This window comes from Symphalangus syndactylus, chromosome 10 (assembly GCF_028878055.3).
Source record: "Symphalangus syndactylus isolate Jambi chromosome 10, NHGRI_mSymSyn1-v2.1_pri, whole genome shotgun sequence".
Classification (NCBI taxonomy): domain Eukaryota; kingdom Metazoa; phylum Chordata; class Mammalia; order Primates; family Hylobatidae; genus Symphalangus; species Symphalangus syndactylus.
Genome location: NC_072432.2, coordinates 56,127,969 through 56,147,131, shown reverse-complemented (window position 1 = coordinate 56,147,131; position 19,163 = coordinate 56,127,969). Strand labels below are relative to the sequence as shown.

The 19,163-nt window shown below is 40.2% G+C and overlaps 1 protein-coding gene and 1 long non-coding RNA gene across 3 annotated transcripts in view; one reads left to right on the top strand and one right to left on the bottom strand.

The window, feature by feature from the left end:
- RASGEF1B (RasGEF domain family member 1B) overlaps nucleotides 1–19,163 on the bottom strand; it is a 633,330-nt gene that overhangs the window by 551,673 nt on the left and 62,494 nt on the right. The gene's annotated exons all lie outside the window — the stretch shown is intronic.
- LOC129492191 (uncharacterized) lies at nucleotides 951–17,474 on the top strand. The gene is made up of 3 exons (XR_008660752.1): nucleotides 951–1,027; nucleotides 3,001–3,074; nucleotides 17,386–17,474. It is a non-coding gene; the product is annotated as an uncharacterized lncRNA (long non-coding RNA).

The following is a 19,163-nucleotide window of genomic DNA, read 5'->3' as shown; positions in this document are numbered from 1 at the left end:
GTGATGAACCAGTCCTAGCTGAAGCCAGGGTGGAGCCATGGAAGTGGGTTGCACTTCTCACAATCCACAGATGTTTGTACTGCTGTACCAGAGTACTATGTAAAACACCTTACTGAGAAGACAAGTCAGTGTAGTGCATTAAAATGGATACAGTATGCTCAAAGATGGCTTCTACTGAGATGTGGCTTAGAAATTACAGAGTATGAATTTGGACACACTGCAGAGATGGCCCCTGGAGGTTGAGTTTTTCCATCTATGAGTCTGTGAATAATCACTGAACCATGATGGTATGTTCACATCAAGAACAAACCAGCCTTGGAAACAATGGCACAAACCTCTCCTCTATGACCTAGAGCCATGACACTTTTCCAAGCTCTTGTAGGGTGACCGGAGCCATCAGCATAAGAGGTCTACCAGAAAGGTCCCCTCATTCAATCTGACCTTTCCACACACCAGACCAAGAAGCTCTCTCATCCTCTTCTCCAAACTTCTATCATGTCATCCTCCCTCCCAGTCCCTCTAAATAAGACATACTACAGAGAAAATGAGTAACAAAATGAACAGAGCACTTCATCAAGATCAAGCACATGGCTCAGTCCTACAAGGTGTCCTATATCTTGTGACAGGACACAAACAAAAAGCAAATGAAAATTACCTTTGGCTTATTACACTTGCAATGCAGGACAAAGCACTGCTCTTTGAGCCTTCACGCTCCATCTAGAAAGATAACTTTACATATTTTTTTTTGCCATCCAGGGCATCTGCCATGAAAATACTACAAAATATAGTTTATCACTGGCTTTATAAAAGCTCTGGGATAGGAACAATTAAAGCTATCTATGCTGCTGGGGACATTCCATTTTACATCAACAAATGTTACATCATCTGTAACCATTCCAATTTCCATTTAAGAACGTCTAATTATTCATATTGCTAGGGGGTGAATTCTGGCTTGCTTGCTGATGGTTCCATTACCTCTTCCCCATCCGCCTTCACAGAAAAAGACAGAATGTAGGCCTTTGCGGAGGTGAGGGTGGGGGATGGCGGTGGGGGGGCGGGGGTGGGTAGATAATCATATACAAACTGCAGGTTCAGGTTCCCAGTATTGCAAAACTGGGTGCTATTTTCCATAGTTCTAAATGGCCTCTTCAAAACCACATGAAATCAACCTATTTCATTTTTACACACATCGCTGTTTCCCTGCAGGTTGTAGAAATGTATTTTCAGTTGGTCAGCAATTTTTCCAAGTGACTGCAAAGTTTTCCTTATTGTCCTACCACCAAGGCACCTCAGACTTGGATAGGGGGAAGGAGGAAGAAACACTGGAGAGTGTGGAAAGGGTCAGGAAAGTTAGGAGATGAAGCCTCGTCTGCGGATCCCATAGGTGGCCACTGCAGTCAGGGGGTGGGGGCGGGGTGCACCTGCCAAGAGCCCAAAGGTTACAGAGAGGCAGCTACACTGGCTGAAGAATCAGACAGATTATAGAACTCACTTCCCAGGCTCCTGATGGCACTGTGCATAAATTAACATCTCATTGTCTGCAATCACTGCAGTGGCTGGAAGACATGATTGATCTAACATTTGGCCTCCCTAGGAGGGATGTGTTAATTCTTTCTTCCAGCACTTTCCACTTCTTTATGAGCTCAGCTTTTCATCACCAAACAAATAACTGGGATGGAGAGCTGGGACCATCAGGCAGCAGGCAACCTGCAGGGGTGGTTTCTCCACCTTCTGTCTGTACAGGAACATTTAACTGAAAAGGCAAGGTTAGCGATCCGGCAGTCAGTGGACTCAACAGCATCAGGAACCACAGCAGGTCCAGTTTCAAATTACTAACCTTCCTCACCCTTGAGGACTTTGTTAATATTTTTCTATGCAAAATTGTACATGCCTGAGCAAAGTGGCCTTACTTTGCAGGCAGGGCTAAACTTAAACAAATTATTTTGGCTTATTCCCCTTGAAGTCACTAATTAGCATTTGGTTTGTTTCTTTTCATAACATCATTCTTTAATCAACAAACATTTCCAAGAGCTTTTCTGTTATCAGATCTGATTTGCTGGCTTGTCCAAGAGTGATTCCACTAAGGGTTTGATATAGAAGGGAGGGGGCTTCCTGCAGGGCAGAGAAGGCTTTTCTAGGAGCCCACCACAGAGGGTACCTTTTCATAGTTTGCACAAGGACTTTATATGGATGAGCTTCAGCCTGAGTAACACCATCATGTCACTGCAGTAAAGCCTACACCATGGCTTCTCAGAGGTTACAGGAGGGCTTTGTAGTTGGTGCAAAGTAAACCCTCAATACATTTTAGCTAGCAAATGAGAGAGTACTGTATGTGTGAAATGCAAACTGGTTTCCTTTTTTGGAAGAGAGGAGGAGAGGAAGTAATTGAAGTAATTCTTGCTGTGTTTTTGGCTTATGGAAAAAGGTGGATCACTTTGTGAGAGATTGAAGGAGTTAGAAGCAAAAGTGATGTTTTTCCCTCATCTAATGAGGACTGAGACTTGGGGAGAAAAATGACATGAGAGGTACTGAAGAAATTGTTTTTGTAAACTGAGGCTTACAATACTAGATGCATATTCTATGGGGTTAGCTAGAATATGCTCTTCCATGTAGCAAATATAAAAATTAAGTCCCTGCTATGTTCCAAGCACTGAAGGAATGCATTTCATAAAGACTGTGAAGAATAGGCTTGCCTGGAGCCGCCACTTAAGACAGTCATGTCCAAAACAAGCAGGCAGAGCAATGGTGTCTGGGAAAGAGTGAATTAGATTAAGAAACTGGAGGTAGGAGCGCTTAGAGGGTGGAGGCAAGGAGCAATGACAACTGTGTTCAACGGTGTGAAGAGCTGTTCTAAGAGATTCGATTAGTTTTGTATGACCCTTAACGATAGGACCCATGGGTGAAAGTGTTGAGGAGGGAGAGTTTGAGTCTCAATGGAAATAAGAACCTTCAAACTACTATTAACTGAAGCTTTGAGTGCTAATGACTTTTTCATCACAGAAGGTGAGCAAGCAAGAGTTGAACAGATACTTGTCCTGGATGTTAAAGTGGAAATTCAAGCAATACAACAGAAGGTGAATAAATTTAAGGTCCTTTATGATCCTTATATTCCATGAGATTCTGAAAGAAGGAATCCTTGTGCTTCTCATGTCAGTTCTAGGGACAACTCTTTCTCTGTCTTCTATTAAACTCATTTAATTTTAATAATGCATGTGTTATTAATCATATAATTTGTTTTATCTCCTAACATTTTTGCTGTTATTTATATTTTATGACCTAACATTTATGCTATGCCCTAACATTTTTGAAGTGTTTGATTCACTTCTGTTTATCTTATTTTATAAATAAGAAAATTGAGAACATTTGAGTTAAACAACAATCAAGGCAGGGTTTATACTATACTAATAATGCTTTGTTTCTCAACTTTATGGTAAGTATAGATGACTATTCTGCCTATCTGTCTCTGTATCTGTCTAATTGGAAGGCTTCAACTGAATTAAAAAGAAAGAAAAATGGCTAACATCAGAATGCCTAGCCTCTGACTTTCTACTTTGGAGCACATAACTTTTACAGTATCCATATGTAAGATTAATAATATATAAGCTAAATTAAAGAATTTTTCACTTGACTTCTAGATATTTGACTTCATTAAAAATGTCATAATTCCTACTCAAATTGGCATCAGACTCATCCACAGTTTTCAGTGCCCCTCTCTTGGTTTAGTGACTATGCCTATTTCCCGCTTCTCTTCCTCAAACCACCCAGGGTATCACTAAATGAAAGCAAACAACTGTCCAATCTCAAATACAATCGAACATACCATCCTTCTCAAGTTGCCCTCTTGTTGTCTTTCTCTCCCTTTCACCGTGATTCACCTAAACCCCTTCAATGCATGCATACACCCACCCCACTGCCCCCACACATACCCCTCTGGAAAACTCACTGCCTGATTCCTAGAGGCTCTGAGCACTGGCAAATTGCACAGCATCAGAAAATCCATATATATATATACACACACATACACACACACACACACACACGCACACACACCAGTAGACTGTGAAAAAGAATTTCCCCTGGAATTTGAAGAGATGACCACCCAGAATCAGAATAACAATTATTTGAGACATTTAAAACACACCAGACAAAGCACTAGAGATTATAATGTACAGCTCAATTCTCCCCTAGCAAAGAAATGGACTACGTGATTTAATGTACCTTTCCCATTGTTAATTTCTATGATCTTGAGATTAATTTGAATGCAGACAGAATCCATTTGAATAATGGCTGAAGAAAAGAACTTGGTTGCTAATTCAATAGGTGCCAGGGTGTGAAAAATTATTGTCATGATTATAGTAACTGAAACTGAGCTTGTAAAAATATTTTTACAGAATATTAACCAGTTCTGTAGTGACTAAGGCCACACACACTTACATACAACACAGCAGGCTTTTATCATGAATTAATATTTTTCTTAAGCTAATTGTGCCAAGATACTGTTGGATTAGGATTGTCTTTGTACATCTCACTGTGATCTGTCATGATTGTGTGAGAGATATGAGATAGATAAGAATATTTAAATATCTAAATAAGAATATCAGTTAGGATTGAAAGGTCACTGAGGGCTAGAACAAATACTTAAAACTATAATATTGAAGAACATGGCAGGGATGGGGGTATGATAGGGAGACATCCTCCATATTTGCATTTTGGATTTCTTATGTCTTCAAAGACACAGGTTTGCTTTTTTCGATAGTATCTGTACATCAAAGGCTCATCTTGCCCTTTTTCTATCAACTAAATTCCCTGACAGCTTGGGTAAAATGCTGTAACCCCTATAGCATATGCCTCAATATTTGCACTTGCACTTACATTATGGTATATGTTACCTTAGTGATAAAATAATAAATAATAAATACTTGCATATTCAATGGATAGAAATACTAAAAATGCAAAACATCATAATAATTTTATATTTTGTTGGTTCATTCGTTTTTTTGGATAAAGAAAAAGTCAGAAAAGAATAAAGATGGACAAGAAATGGTTCATCTCCTACTTTCCAAAAACCAATTTTAAAATGTAGTAATAACATCCACACTTCATTGGGCATCTACTACATACTATGTAGTTTATGACCATTGTCTTAGATCCTTATAAAAACATGTATGCAGGCATTGTTATCTTCATTTTAGAGATGAAGAAACTGAGAATTAAAGAGGCTTATTACCTTGCCCAAAGAAGTCAGTGACATAGTAAACATACCATTTAACTCCAAAGCCCATGCTATTTCATTTTTAATTTGGACACAATTTTCCTCTCAAATTATTTTGCAATACCAAGCTTAACTGGACAGACCTTAGAGAAAGAGTATCCCTTTTTTGAGACAGGGTCTCACTCTGTTACCTGGGCTGGAGTGCAGTGGTGTAGTCTTGGCTCACTGCAACCTCCACCTCCTGAGCTCAAGAGATCCTCCTACTTCCGCCTCCTCAGTAGCTGGGACCACAGGTGCACACCACTACACCCAACTAATTTTTGTATTTTTTTGTAGAGATGGGGTTTCAGCATGTTGCCCAGGCTGGTCTTGAACGCCTGGGCTCAAGCAATCCACCCACCTTAGCCTCCCAAAGTGCTGAGATTACAGGCGTGAGCCACCACGACTGGCCGAGAATCATCATTTTGATCTTACAAAACAGAAGACTGATAATGGTCTAATGTAAATCCTCCAGAGGCTAACTAGATCTTAACATATACCCTTATGGACTTAACTCAAAGGTGCAGGTAAGTACTATAGTAGTTGCAGACAAAACAAAAGGCACGTTGAGGTGAGCAGGGGGTTTGCAGGGACATACCTGGGATTACTGTTTTCTCATCCTAGAGAGGTTGTGGGAATTCGGTACTGTGTTTCCTTTCTTAGGCCTCATAGCTGGCAGCCCAGACTCTTCCTCACATAGAGTTTCAGTGTGAAAAACATCCCATTGGGTGAATTCTCTCTAATTACTTATGGCATATTGAGATCTGCAGCTTAATTCTTACTGGTGTTATCTACTTATACAATGACTATATGAGACTGAAGTGCAAGGACAGTCAGGATTTGATCTCACAGAGATCTGCTTTGAGACACAATTCTCAGAAATATTTTTCTTCTAAGGCAGATGCCACATGTACCAGGAAACAGCAATCAATTAATTGTTTATCAAGTACCTAAGACACGTAAGACCCTGAGGAGAATACAGAGAAGCAGCAGGCCTGGTGTCTTCCTTTGAGAGCTTAAAATACAGTTGAGGATTTTAAAAGACAAGTAATAAGAGAGTAGGTGGCCGGTGATGGCTCTGGCCTGGTGCTAGGTCTCTGTAGGGTGGCCTGGATCTAGGCCAGGAATAAACCTACTATGAGGCAGAAGGGGTTACAGAAGCTGCCTCTGAAATAAGACCAAGTCTATAAAGTACTAAACAGTCCCTGGCACACAGCAGGTACCAAGTGAATACTGTTCTCCCTCTCTTCCCTCTCTGCCTTAATCACTTTAGAGAATAACATCAAGCTTTCCCTGTAGCTAACTCAGCTTCAACTTTCCTCCCCAGGCCTGATAAGATGACTTTTCTTTCTTCTTGAGTGCCAGTTCCCACTTGATAGCCCAGTTCTGGAACTCTGTCCTGTTCCCCATCTTGGTAACCTTCCCACATCCTGTTACCTTAACAACTGAATGCTTCATGTCTTGCTTTTGCTTGTCACTCTCCAAAGGACTAGCATTTCAGGCTAGTTAGTGGCTAAGAGCCTGCTCTAACAATGCCTATGAACTGTCTGACTGCTGTTCCAGATATTGCCTGCTCTGCAATTTCTTATCACATAGATCTGTCTGCTATTTAAGTTGCCCAATTAGACTACAAGGATCAATTCATTTAAGTGTACTGGCTGCCTAGAGCACTTTGTTGAAAAGAAGTCCAAGGCCATGTTCAGGTTCTAAAAAAAAGAACATCATCATCAATTAGTGATGGCTTTCAATGATGTACAACGCTAGGGCTGGTGAGCACAAACGCTATATCCTTTCTATCCCTACATCATGGGCAACTTTAAATTTCCCTCCTTACTAGGTACCATGTTTACCATGCCACACTTACTGACTTCCCAGCACTCGTAACTGGATATGTCCTTCTGATCCTACCACCAAGATCCCAAATGAATCCAGATCCAAATGCAGGTATCCTCCCTGGCTTCACCATCCTATCATTGAAGAAATCACAGGCTTAGCACAATAAAAGTTATATAGTTCAGATTGGAGAGGTCAGTGAAATAGCAGTAAGGGAATAGGACAATGAGGACAAGGGGAATTATGTTCAAAGATATGGCAGCCAGAAAGTAAAAGCATAAGCAGTCTACCATGACTGACAGGAAGCCATTTATTCAAATCTACCTATAAAATATTATACATCAAAATTTGAACTCACTTCTCTAGAACACAAGTGTCAACAAAATTATTAGCTGGTTTCTAACTCCTCCAATGGAACTCAGTATAAGATTTTTACCATTGAGTTGAGATCCTAATTAGAAATATAAATTTGCCATCTAACTTAAATAATGTAAAAATGTAGACAAATTTGCAAACAATTTTCAAGTGGCCTCGCATAAACTCGTTTTCCCATTGTCCTTGGCTAATTAAGAACCATAGTTTCCATGCATATTTTATTTTGCAGGTTGGTTAGGAAGGTTAATTGCCTACTCCCCTTATTTGTCTTTTTCTCCTTAATGGAAAAAGCATCAGTTTGTCTGAATTGAGGTATAAAATTACCAGAAAAAAAAAACCCACACTTAATGGTGGGCAGAGTTTCAAATTGCTATGGATTTTATTTGGGCTGCGTGTCATAAACAATATTTACCACACTGAATTTAAAAGAAATAAAATACAAAGAAACCACATAGAAGTTTCTAGGGATTTAGTTTCTACATTTTTCTAGCATTCTTTTTAGTTCATTTTTTAGGGAAACAAAGTTCATAGGCCAGAAAAGTATCTATCCCTTTAGAAAGTTCTAAGGTCTAACCCATCACAAGATGTATTTCTATCAAAGCAGACTGGCTTCATTCATGTTTATTTCCAACAGTGTATTCTATTTCTGTTTGTAATCTTGTGCTGCAGAAAAAGGAACAGTGTCATGCTGTCTCTGTAGTCTTGGAGATATTCTTTGGAGGAGAGGAGTAATGATGTCCTGTGATTAGAAAGAACATTCAAAATCTTAAATATCTTGGGACAAAGGATATTTCCTTCTAAACTCCTATTTTGTTACAACATGGTATTATATAACTGTTAAACTACAATCTAACTATAGTTACCAGAATTGGAAATTTACATTCCAGGGATAGTCAGCCACCATGTAATCATGGGCAACTACTACAAGCGCCTTCAGCTGTCCTTATCTCTGATCAACACCACAGGCTTTGACAAGTGGCTTAATAAAGGCTAAAAAGGGTTTTCATGGGTGCAATTAGTGGCTTGCAATTAGCATCACAGATGCTAGAAATGGGTTACCTTAGATGAAATTAGAGGGATTCAAAACAGGTGCATTGGGACACACCCCTACATATATTAATACATGAAAACAGTATCAAAATATAATAAGGCTTATAGTTGTAGCTTAATTGCTAAACATCCTGTGCCCAGCCAGTGGGTCAGCAGATTTTTGGTTTCCCAATAGTTCACTGATTCCTGACACTGAAATAGGGCTGCATTGCCTCAAGTGAACCTTACTGCAAGATGTTTTGGGAGACCAAAAAGGACAGAACTGTGGCTTCATCCACCTGCAGAACAAGTGTTATAACTGTGCTTGCTAATAAGCATCTGCATGAGTGGAAAAATTTAATCTAAGACTTGCTTTCATTACAACCTGGTGCCAAGGGGGTGAGGAGTGGGTAGCTAATCATCATACCCTCTAATTATTAGGGGGCTACTAAGATCTACCCAAAAGCATATCCAAGTTTGTTTGGGCCTGTTTACAAAAGGCATCCACCCTCTGAATACACCTGAACACAGATTCTTGTTGCCAGATATTTCTATAATCTCTATGCCATAAAATCCATCCCTACATTAATGGGATTAATTTAAATAATAAAACTGATACTGAAATAAAAAGATATAAATGAGATGGAACTCCTGAAGGACAAAACAGACTGCATGGTTGAACAATCATACTAAGCTATAATTTCACCTGCTATATCATCACTACATCTACAACCACACTGCATTAGAGAAAATCCTAGAATTATATGTGTCCTATGTGAAAAGGAAAAATCAAATTGTTACCAGAACCAAAAGTGAGCTGGTTCTGCCTGGTGGGTACAGGTGGGGGGTGCATGCACATGGGCATATCTCATATCAGTGAGGACCAATGCTCTGCATGGCCCTTCCCCCTTTAAAGGCAAGTGGAGAAGGGTGGAAAAGGTCAGGATTTTTCAGAACACTTTTAATGGGATTTTAGTTTGCAGAGACTGATGCCTGGAGTTGACTTCGGCAGCAGTTGAATAGAGAAAACCAGACAATGAAATAGAACTTTCTGGGGTCAGAAAAGAGAAACATAAAACAAAGAAAATGAAAGAAAACTAGAGTTTAGGCTGAAGGAAATTGCGACAAGGCTTTTTGTGAATAATACCAAAAATGAAATTTTAATTTCAAGTTACTACTGTTGTTGGAGAATGTAAGCCCCTTTGACTCGCTATAAAGTCTGATCCAGATGCAAAGATCTTAGGTGACTGGTTTTGGTGCTTCTTTGGCATGAGGTGAAGCAGGGGAGGTGGGTGGCAGTAGAGGTGTGGAGCTATCAAGAAAAGGCTATTTTTTTTCTGTTTGTATTGACTGTGCAATGCTTGAATAGCACATGTGAAATAGTGAGATGATTTATAAACAGTACTAGATGCGACAGGAAGCAACTTCCTTCAGGGCACATATGAATTACATATATTTAGGTTGGTGCAAAAATGATTGCGTTTAATTGTCATTAAAAGTAATGGCAAAAACTGCAATCATTTTTGCACCAACCTAATAGATACCATTGTGGGTGCATTGAGTTTAAATGTTAAAAAAAATAGTAATTACAGTTATAATTTCCTTGGTAACGGAATGTTATACCTAAATTGGAGTCAAGGCTCCCTTAAAAAAGATCATTCATTGCTACGTACTTAAGTCTCTACCCAAAAAACAAAATTTCAACATCAAGAAGCCTAAGGAGAGGTTACTGAGGGGGCATATTACCTTTACCTGGGGTTCATAGCTCAAATCATGGAGACACCCGCACTTATGAGATGCTGAGCTCATGCCACTCCCTGAGGCTCATGGGCAGAGGAGCAAACATGTAGAGGCACTCCTAGGAAATCCAGGTGGAAGTGGTCCAGGAAGCTGCTCCAGCTAAGTAGTATGCGACTCACAGCCAGGAGCCTGGGATCCCAGTCCCTGATGGGAGACCCTACCCGTCATCCCTCATCTGTCCACAGGGGCTCCCCACCCTCCATTTTCTACCAGAACACTCACTCTCAACACTCTCAAGATGGTTTTTACTTACTCTAAGAGATATTCCCAAAAGTGGACACAATCTTAGCCCCCAAATGACCACGTATAACCATTATCTTAAGTAATTTACAAAGATGAACTTATATATAAAGATATAAAACATAGATGAATTATAGAGTAATACAATTTTCTACTTTATAATTTTCACACTCAATGACCTCATATTGATAAACAATATGTCCACCAAACTTCTGAACTGGAGGTGAAACCACTACCAATGCTGAAGGTGACTGCAAAGTGTTTACCAGCATGGACCCTGAAGCCAGTTTGTTTGTGTGCACATCCTGGCTGTCCACTTACTAGCTGTGTCACTTGGATAAGTTAATTCTCTCAATGCTGGCCGGGCGCAGTAGCTCACGCCTGTAATCCCAGCACTTTGGGAGGCCGAGGCGGGCGGATCACGAGGTCAGGAGATCAAGACCATCCTGGCTAACACGGTGAAACCCTGTCTCTACTAGAAATACAAAAAAATTAGCCGGGTGTGGTGGCAGGCACCTATAGTGCCAGCTACTCGGGAGGCTGAGGCAGGAAAATGGCGTGAACCCGGGAGTTGGAGCTTACAGTGAGCCGAGATCGCACCACTGCACTCCAGCCTGGGTGACAGAGCGAGACTCCATCTCAAAAAATGCACACGTATGTTTATTGTGGCACTATTCACAATAGCAAAGACTTGGAACCAACCCAAATGTCCAACAACAATAGACTGGATTAAGAAAATGTGGCACATATACACCATGGAATACTATGCAGCCATAAAAAATGATGAGTTCATGTCCTTTGTAGGGACATGGATGAAACGGGAAACCATCAGCAAACTATCGCAAGGACAAAAAACTAAACGTCGCATGTTCTCACTCATAGGTGGGAATTGAACAATGAGAACACATGGACACAGGAAGGGGAACATCACACTCCAGAGAGTGTTGTGGGGTGGGGGGAGGGGGGAGGAACAGCATTAGGAGATATACCTAATGCTAAATGACGAGTTGATGGGTGCAGCACACCAACATGGCACATGGATACATATGTAACAAACCTGCACATTGTGCACATGTACCCTAAAACTTAAAGTATAGTAATAATAATAATAATAATAAAAGAATCAACTAGAAATCAACTAGAAAAAAATAGAAATATAATTGGAATTAACTAAAAGGTAATATGAAATCATATCTGTCTATAATAAAAAAAATTCTCTCAATGCTTCAGCTTTCTCATCTTTGAAATGTGGTAGTTACAGAGTCTAAATCATAGAACTGCGTTGAGAGTTAGCACATGTAAACGTCTAGCCACTGTTGTACTGGAGTTGACTCCTATTTGCCCACAAGAGCCTACTGGTAGCATGTCTTCCCAACTCCCCACTCCCTTCAGTGACAGCACAATCATGGCTTGAAACTGACCATGGTGGGGATATTTACACCACAGAAACTGGCAAAAGCTACAAATCGGAACTATTTTTGAGACCCAGTTCCTAAGCATTTACCAATGCACAAATGTATGTAGCACAAAGGCTGGTCAATATTGGCTCTCAAGAAATGTGAGCTATTAATAGAAAAGGCAAAGGAAAGACCCTCTGGCAAGTTAAAGGATTTTTCCCTACCACAAACAATTCTTTGCAATTACACGAAGAAAATTGTATCAAACTATTCTTTAGTGATAGGGAAACTTAAACATAAGTCAAATTTCCACATTTGTAGCTAGATTTAACAAACTATCTTTTTGGCCAGAATCACCTGCCCATTTTAATCTATGACATGGCACTAAGGTGCCTTATAAAAAATATATCACATATAACATGTTGGTTCTTTTTCAATGGTCCTGCCAAATTCAAGGACATGTGGATTACATATTCATATTGAAGTCTATAAATGAGTTCCTACTTGGGAATCAGTTCAAGGGCAAAACTCTTAAGTACTCCATGAACAACACGAATGTCTCCAAGGTACAATTTTAAAGAAAGGACTGATAGGCTCCTTCTTCACCCCAACTAATACTAAAACCAGTGGAACAGAATCTTGTCAGAGGCTCCAGTTTTGTTTTAAAGAAGATGGACACAGACTGAGAGAAATTAATGAAACATAGTTTTCTTTTCCTTTTTTACATTTATTGATAGAATTTAAAATCAAGTTAAGTTTCCTGGAGTTCTTACTCCATAGTATTCTTGGGCAGTGCAGAAGCAAAGAGAACGAATTTTTATGGCCTTAATTTTATTTATTTTACTTTTTAGTGTTAATAAGAGAAATGAGTAAATCTACAAAGGCAAACTCAAATTACCAATGAACCAGAAACCTAGGAATATTTCCTTGTTATGAGAAATCCTAAGTGTTTCAGAAACATTGTTAATAATATTCTAAAATCTCCTTTTGCCATCTCTCTTCAATTAAGAATTTGATTGTGTGACTCAGGCCCACGCTACATAACAGGCCAAGTTGCTTAAACTCTACCCACTCATGTGGTTGCCATTCCCTCTCAGTCACAGTCATTTACACACCAGAGGTGTAGGTTTTTGCCTATAGTTCTGGGTGAGATGTTCATTATTCTTATCAGATATCCAGATAATTAGGAAAGAAGAAAAGTAGTCATTACCAGCACACTATTCCTGAGCTACAACAATTTCAAGTTTCTCTTAAATCAAAAAGCAACTTGCTGTGCACATAGTAGTCAACGTGGATGACTTTGTCTAGGGAACTGCTGCAGGTAGATAGGATTTGAATGACAGGTTGCCTTAATATTTTGATTAGAGGTTTGGGGCATGGTGTAGTTGGAGTGGAACATGCAAGGCACTTCCAGAGATGAAAGTAATAGATGTTTATGGCATTATTCACCAGGAAGAAAGTGAAGGAAAGCATTCTGCTCCAGAGACAAAGATAATTGGAAATCATGTATCCTCAGAAACAGATATGCATGTGCACAGGTGCCTACTCCCCCAAAAGGAAATATAGAATGCTCACTTTCTTTTCCTTCTCCTCCTCCACTAACAGCAGAGAAGCCCTTGTTGACCATGGAGCTACGAGTTCTTAGCAGTGCAGGTGCAGATCCCTTGGAGCATATGAAACTTACTTAAGCAGTGAAGTAACTTCTTGCAGGTCAGCTTAGGAAATCTCACAAGGCAAGAGTCTAAGCTGGCAGCAAAAGCTAGGGTTAAGCCAAGTTGCTTAAACTGTATCCACTCATGTGGTTGCTATTCCCTCTCAATTTTATAATGTTTGAGTGCTAGATGGACAGAGGAATCCTAAGTATATTAAAACATATTTAGTGTTAACAATCAAAATTTCAAAGAAAAGAGGACCCACATTTATGACATTTTTGGTCATTATTATACATGTGACAGTTATGATGATATTTTCTGCCAGTTATTCTAATTAGTATTACTTTGATATAACCAGACCAGTTTTAAGTTCTCCATTCTTTTTGTTCATTTTTCCAGCATCCATAAATACCATTAAGACAAGTTATCAGGATTCCTGAAGGGGGCCTCTTAAATAAAAACCTCTGTCCTCCCTGGAGGAGGGAAAGGAAAGAGGAGCGCTAAAAGAGAGGAGGACTTTTGGAGCCAGTGACTGAGAATACATGCCTGAAAACAGTAGGTCAATAAGCTACGCAACTCACTGTTTACCCACCTGACTCTCTCTGCCTCAGGGCTCCCACCCAAAGGTAAATCAAGCCTCTTCCAAGTCCACACCCTACTATGTGCAGAAAAGCTAGAAAACTTAATGCTGCAGCCTTCTAGCTTGTAACTTCTAAGTTGTGGGGGTTAGGAGGACAGATGCCTATATTAAAGATGTAAGTGGCTTTTATCTTTCTCTCCCTTTTCAGAGAGCTCAATACCCAACTACACTATTCACCATTCCTCTTCTAGGAAAGAAAGACTGATGTGGCCTTGCTCACTTTTCAGGACATGATAGATGCATTTCACCTGTTTCAGACCCAGTCTTCAATATTGCCAAAACCACAGAATTAACTACTTGGGATTATCAGCTTCTTTCAGTCACAGCCCTTGTACAGGCTTTTGGAGTGAAGGAACACAGGTTTGAATCCTGTTTTTACTATTTACTATCTCTTTAACCGTGGATGAATTATCCTCTCTAAATGACAGTTTTGGCTTCTATAAATGAGAATAAATCCTACTCTTAAGGCTTGTTATGAATTAATTGGGATGATGTATATAAAATGACTGGCATATGACAAGCTACCATCCCAATGAGTAGGATTAAATGAGATTTAATATAATTAAATAATTTAAAATAAATACAGAAGAGAACCTCAAAAAGTCTGAGCTCAGTGACCAGCTTTACTGCATGTGGAGGATGAACAAGGGTAGAACAGGGGATAATAGTGGACAGAGGAGGTCCACAGTTGTTTTGAATCCAAGATCGTGTCTTTGGATGATAGTGTGATTGAGTCCGTATGTAAACAGAGGATTAAACTGTATAAAATATCAAAAGAACTGTTTATGCATTAAAAAGAACACTTCTCTGCTTTTGATGAAGCTTTCCACGTGGAGGGAGCTCATTTAATGTAACACCCATGATCTATGGGAGTGACTTGCCTAAGGGAAAAATTTAAAGGAATAAACTGGACACGCTCAGCTCTTCTTTTTACCTCCTGGTTCTTTTGTATTCCTCCAAGAGCAAACCTGACAGCTGTCACCCCAAACCACAGAGAATAGGCCTTGGTCCAGCACAGCCCATGACTAGGTAGGAACATCTGATGAAACACATACTCCAAGTGAGCCTTTAGGAGTAATAAAGTTGGCATTTTGAACTCTCATCTGCTTTACTTTCTTGCTTTAATTCTTACCTTCCTTAGCACTCAGGTTGGACAGAGGGTTTTATTTGACAGGCCCCCTTTAGGGATCCTGACAATTTGTCTTAATGTGTTTTATGGATGCTGGAAAATGAACAAAAAGAATGGAGAACTTAAAACTGGTCTGACTGTATCAAAGTACTACTAATTAGAATAACAGGCAGAAAATATCACCATGACTACTGTCACATGTATAATAATGACCAAAAATGTCATAAATATGGGTCCTCCTAGTTTTCTTTGAAATTTTATTTGATTATAAGACTAAATGTGTTTTAATATACTTAGGCTTCCTCTGTCCATCTAGCACTCAAACATTACAAAATTGAAAGGGAATGGCAACCACATGAAGGAATAGAGTTTAAGCAACTTGGCTTAACCCTAGGTTTTGCCCCAGCCTAGACCCTTGTCCTTCAGGATTTCCTAAGGTGACCAGCAGGAAATCACTTCATTGCTTAAGTAAGTTTCATATGCACCTAGGGATCTGCACCTTCTACCCTAGGGAGGTAGTTATTTAGAGAGAAAGCAGTTAGAATGTGAAGTTCATCAACAGTAGAAACTCTCAGGATGACCCAGATGGCCAACTTCTACGATAGAAAATAGGATTTTAATAGACAGGTTCGATCCCAGGTTCCTCCCTAGGGCTTCCCAGTAGAGGTCACGAACTGTGATGCAACTGCATGGTTTTAAACCACTTTCAATTCAGTTCACACAACACCCCCGTGGAATGCATTTCAAGCGGCAACAACATTCTATATCCCAATTTCAATTGTTCCACCCCATCTCCCAGCTGTCCTATGTTTACAACTTTAACACAAGAAGCTTAAGTTGTATCATTCTCTGTTACTGATTATGCACCTTTCTTCCAGACTACTTGCATCCTTTCCAAAATGCATCAGCTCTGTCCTCCAACATTGAGCCCTCTGATACAAGTGGGTGAGTTCTTTCTGCTCAGGTACAGACACAAAGACTTCACTTTCTTGATCCAATTACAGTCAGACTGAGAATCTGACAAGGATTTATCCTTGAAATCAACCAAGAATCCTAGCAGTTCAGGGGCTCTATTTGGTAGTAAGATCTTTAAACTTGGCGGCTGTTTTGTTATTCATTTCTGAATCCCCAGCGCTCAGCAGAACAGCTTGCATGAGTAGGTCTTTAATAAATCCTTGCAAATGAATAAATGAAGTACTTGACACTTTAAAAGCAAATCTCTGCATTGAAACCCTTAGGAAATGCTCCATAAATTAAAAAGATGATGAGCCAGAAGGATGATTAAAGGAACCTGCTTATAAAGGTGTAAGAGACTCTGACTCCACTCAGCCAGATTTCATTGCCTAGGAGAAGTTGCCTGTTTTATACCCCTAGATGGGCTGAGCCATTTACATTTTTGCTGGGTTTGACTGCTCAGAATAAACCTCTCCCCCCATGCAGCTTGAGTATTTTGGCCAGCCTACATTTTCTACATTTTATTTGGTAACTTCACTTTAGGGAAAAGTTGAACACACACACACAGAGCCAAAGGTGAACTCTAATTGGCTTAAGTTGATCAGCAACCACTTTCCCTTGGCCACTGTGATTGGTCCAGGGATGACTCAAGAGTCTGAGACTCAATCTAATGAGATGTGAAGAGTTCCTTCTTGTTTTGTTGTTGTTGTTGTTATTTTGTTTTTTTGAGAGGGAGTCTCGCTCTGTCACCCAGGCTGGAGTGCAGTGGCGCGATCTCGGCTCACTGCAACCTCCTCCTCCTGGATTCAAGCAATTCTCCTGCCTCAGCCTCCCGAGTAGCTGGGAGTACAGGTGCCCACCACTGCACCCAGCTAATTTGTTGTATTTTTAGTAAAGACAGGGTTTCACTGTGTTAGCCAGGATAGTCTCGATCTCCTGACCTCATGATCCGCCCATCTCGGCCTCCCAGAGTGCTGGGATTACAGGTGTGAGCCACCACGCCCGGCTGCTTCTTGGTTTCTAAGAAAGCTAGTTCTGTACTCTTCTGTGACTACCACTGAGAGTTTTTCTCTCTCCTCCTGCAGGACAGAAGCAAGAAAGCAAAGAGCCCTAGAAACTGCTAGCAGCTGTCTTGTGATAAGAGAGGCCAGCATTAGACTAAAGCAGACATAGTGAAAACAGAGAAGAGAAAGGTAGAGACAAAACGATGGCATTGGTGAACTGCTGGCCCCAAGCCTGACCTACCTCCATGACTTCTCAGTTACAAGAGCTGATAAACATCTTATTGCTTTAGCCTATTTGAGCCCAGTTTTCTGTTACTTGCACATGACTAAAGCCAAATTCACTGAAATGATCAAGGCAGCTCTAAATAAGTTGCTATGTCTTTGCTGCGTTGAGAAGATTTAAACACAGCAAAGTTAAGTGACCTGCTAGGGGACTTTTGGTGCAGCAAAAGGAAGGTGAGAATACAAAAGCCTTACCACTTCCCAGTCTCTGCCCTCACCTCTGGCCACTTCAGCCTCCTAGGATTCATCCAGTCATTCACTTGCATTCATTGCATGCTAATAATGTTCAAGCCAGTGCCTACAAAATGAATAAAGACATTGTCCCTACTCTCTAGAAGCTTGTAAATAACTATAAAATGTTTATAAGCAGACTTAGAAGTATTTAAAAATCAAGTGATTATGTTAACGTATTAGTATGGTAGATTCTCCTGTGAGATTTCCTTTAATTGTAAGCCATATTGTTTTCTACAATTACAGCTTTGACTTAAAAGAAGTTTAAAATCAACTAGAGATGTATTACTAGTAAGAGCCATACTATGAATACAAACAACATAATATCTATGAAATCTTATGGAGCACAGAGCCCCATGTTCAATATTTATTGGACATCTACCCTATGTCATGTACTGGCATATGATGAGCACTTTGTATACAGTATCTCAACCTCCACCACAAATTATTACTTCCATATTACAGATATGGACACCAAGATGCAGAGAATATCATTGACTTGCCCCAAAACATACAGTGAGAAAGCAGAGGGTTAGGACTTGAACTCAGGCAGTCTGACTTCAGTGAGCCTCTTGCCACTGTATAACTCTACTAAAAGACTTCACAGAGTATGGGAAGTAGAATAATTGTCCCCCAAAGATGTACATGTCCTAGTTGCCTGCACTCGTGAATATGTCAGATTATATGGCAAAGGGGAATTAAGGTTGCAGAAAGAATTAAAGATGTCAATCAGCCAACCTTGAGATGAGAAAATTATTCTGGATTACCAAGTGGGCAAAAAGTGGAAGAGATGGTCAGAGTCAGAGACAAGAGATATGATGGCAGAAGCAGAGGTCAGGGTGATGCAATGTGTGAAAGACTAAACCAGCCATGGCTAGCTTTGAAGATGAAGAAAGCGACCATGAGCCAGGGAACAGGGGCAGCTTCTAGAAGCTGAAAAAGGCAAGAAAACAGATTCTCTCCTACATCCTCCAAAAGAGAATGCAAGCCTACTGGCACCTTGATTTTAGCCCAGTGAGACTCATTTTTAAACTTCTGACCTAAGCAGTGAAAAATAATAAATTTGTTTTGTTTTTGTTGTTGCTGTTGTTGTTTGAGATGGAGTCATGCTCTGTTGCCCAGGCTGGAGTGCAGTGGCCATGATCTCAGCTCACTGCAACCTCCACCTCCCAGGTTCAAGCAATTCTCCTGCCTCAGCCTCCCCAGTAGCTGGGATTACAGGCACCCGCCACCATGCCCAGCTATTTTTTGTATTTTTAGTAGAGACGAGGTTTCACCATCTTGGCCAGGCTGGTCTTGAACTCCTGACCTCATGATCCACCTGCCTTAGCCTCCCAAAGTGCTGG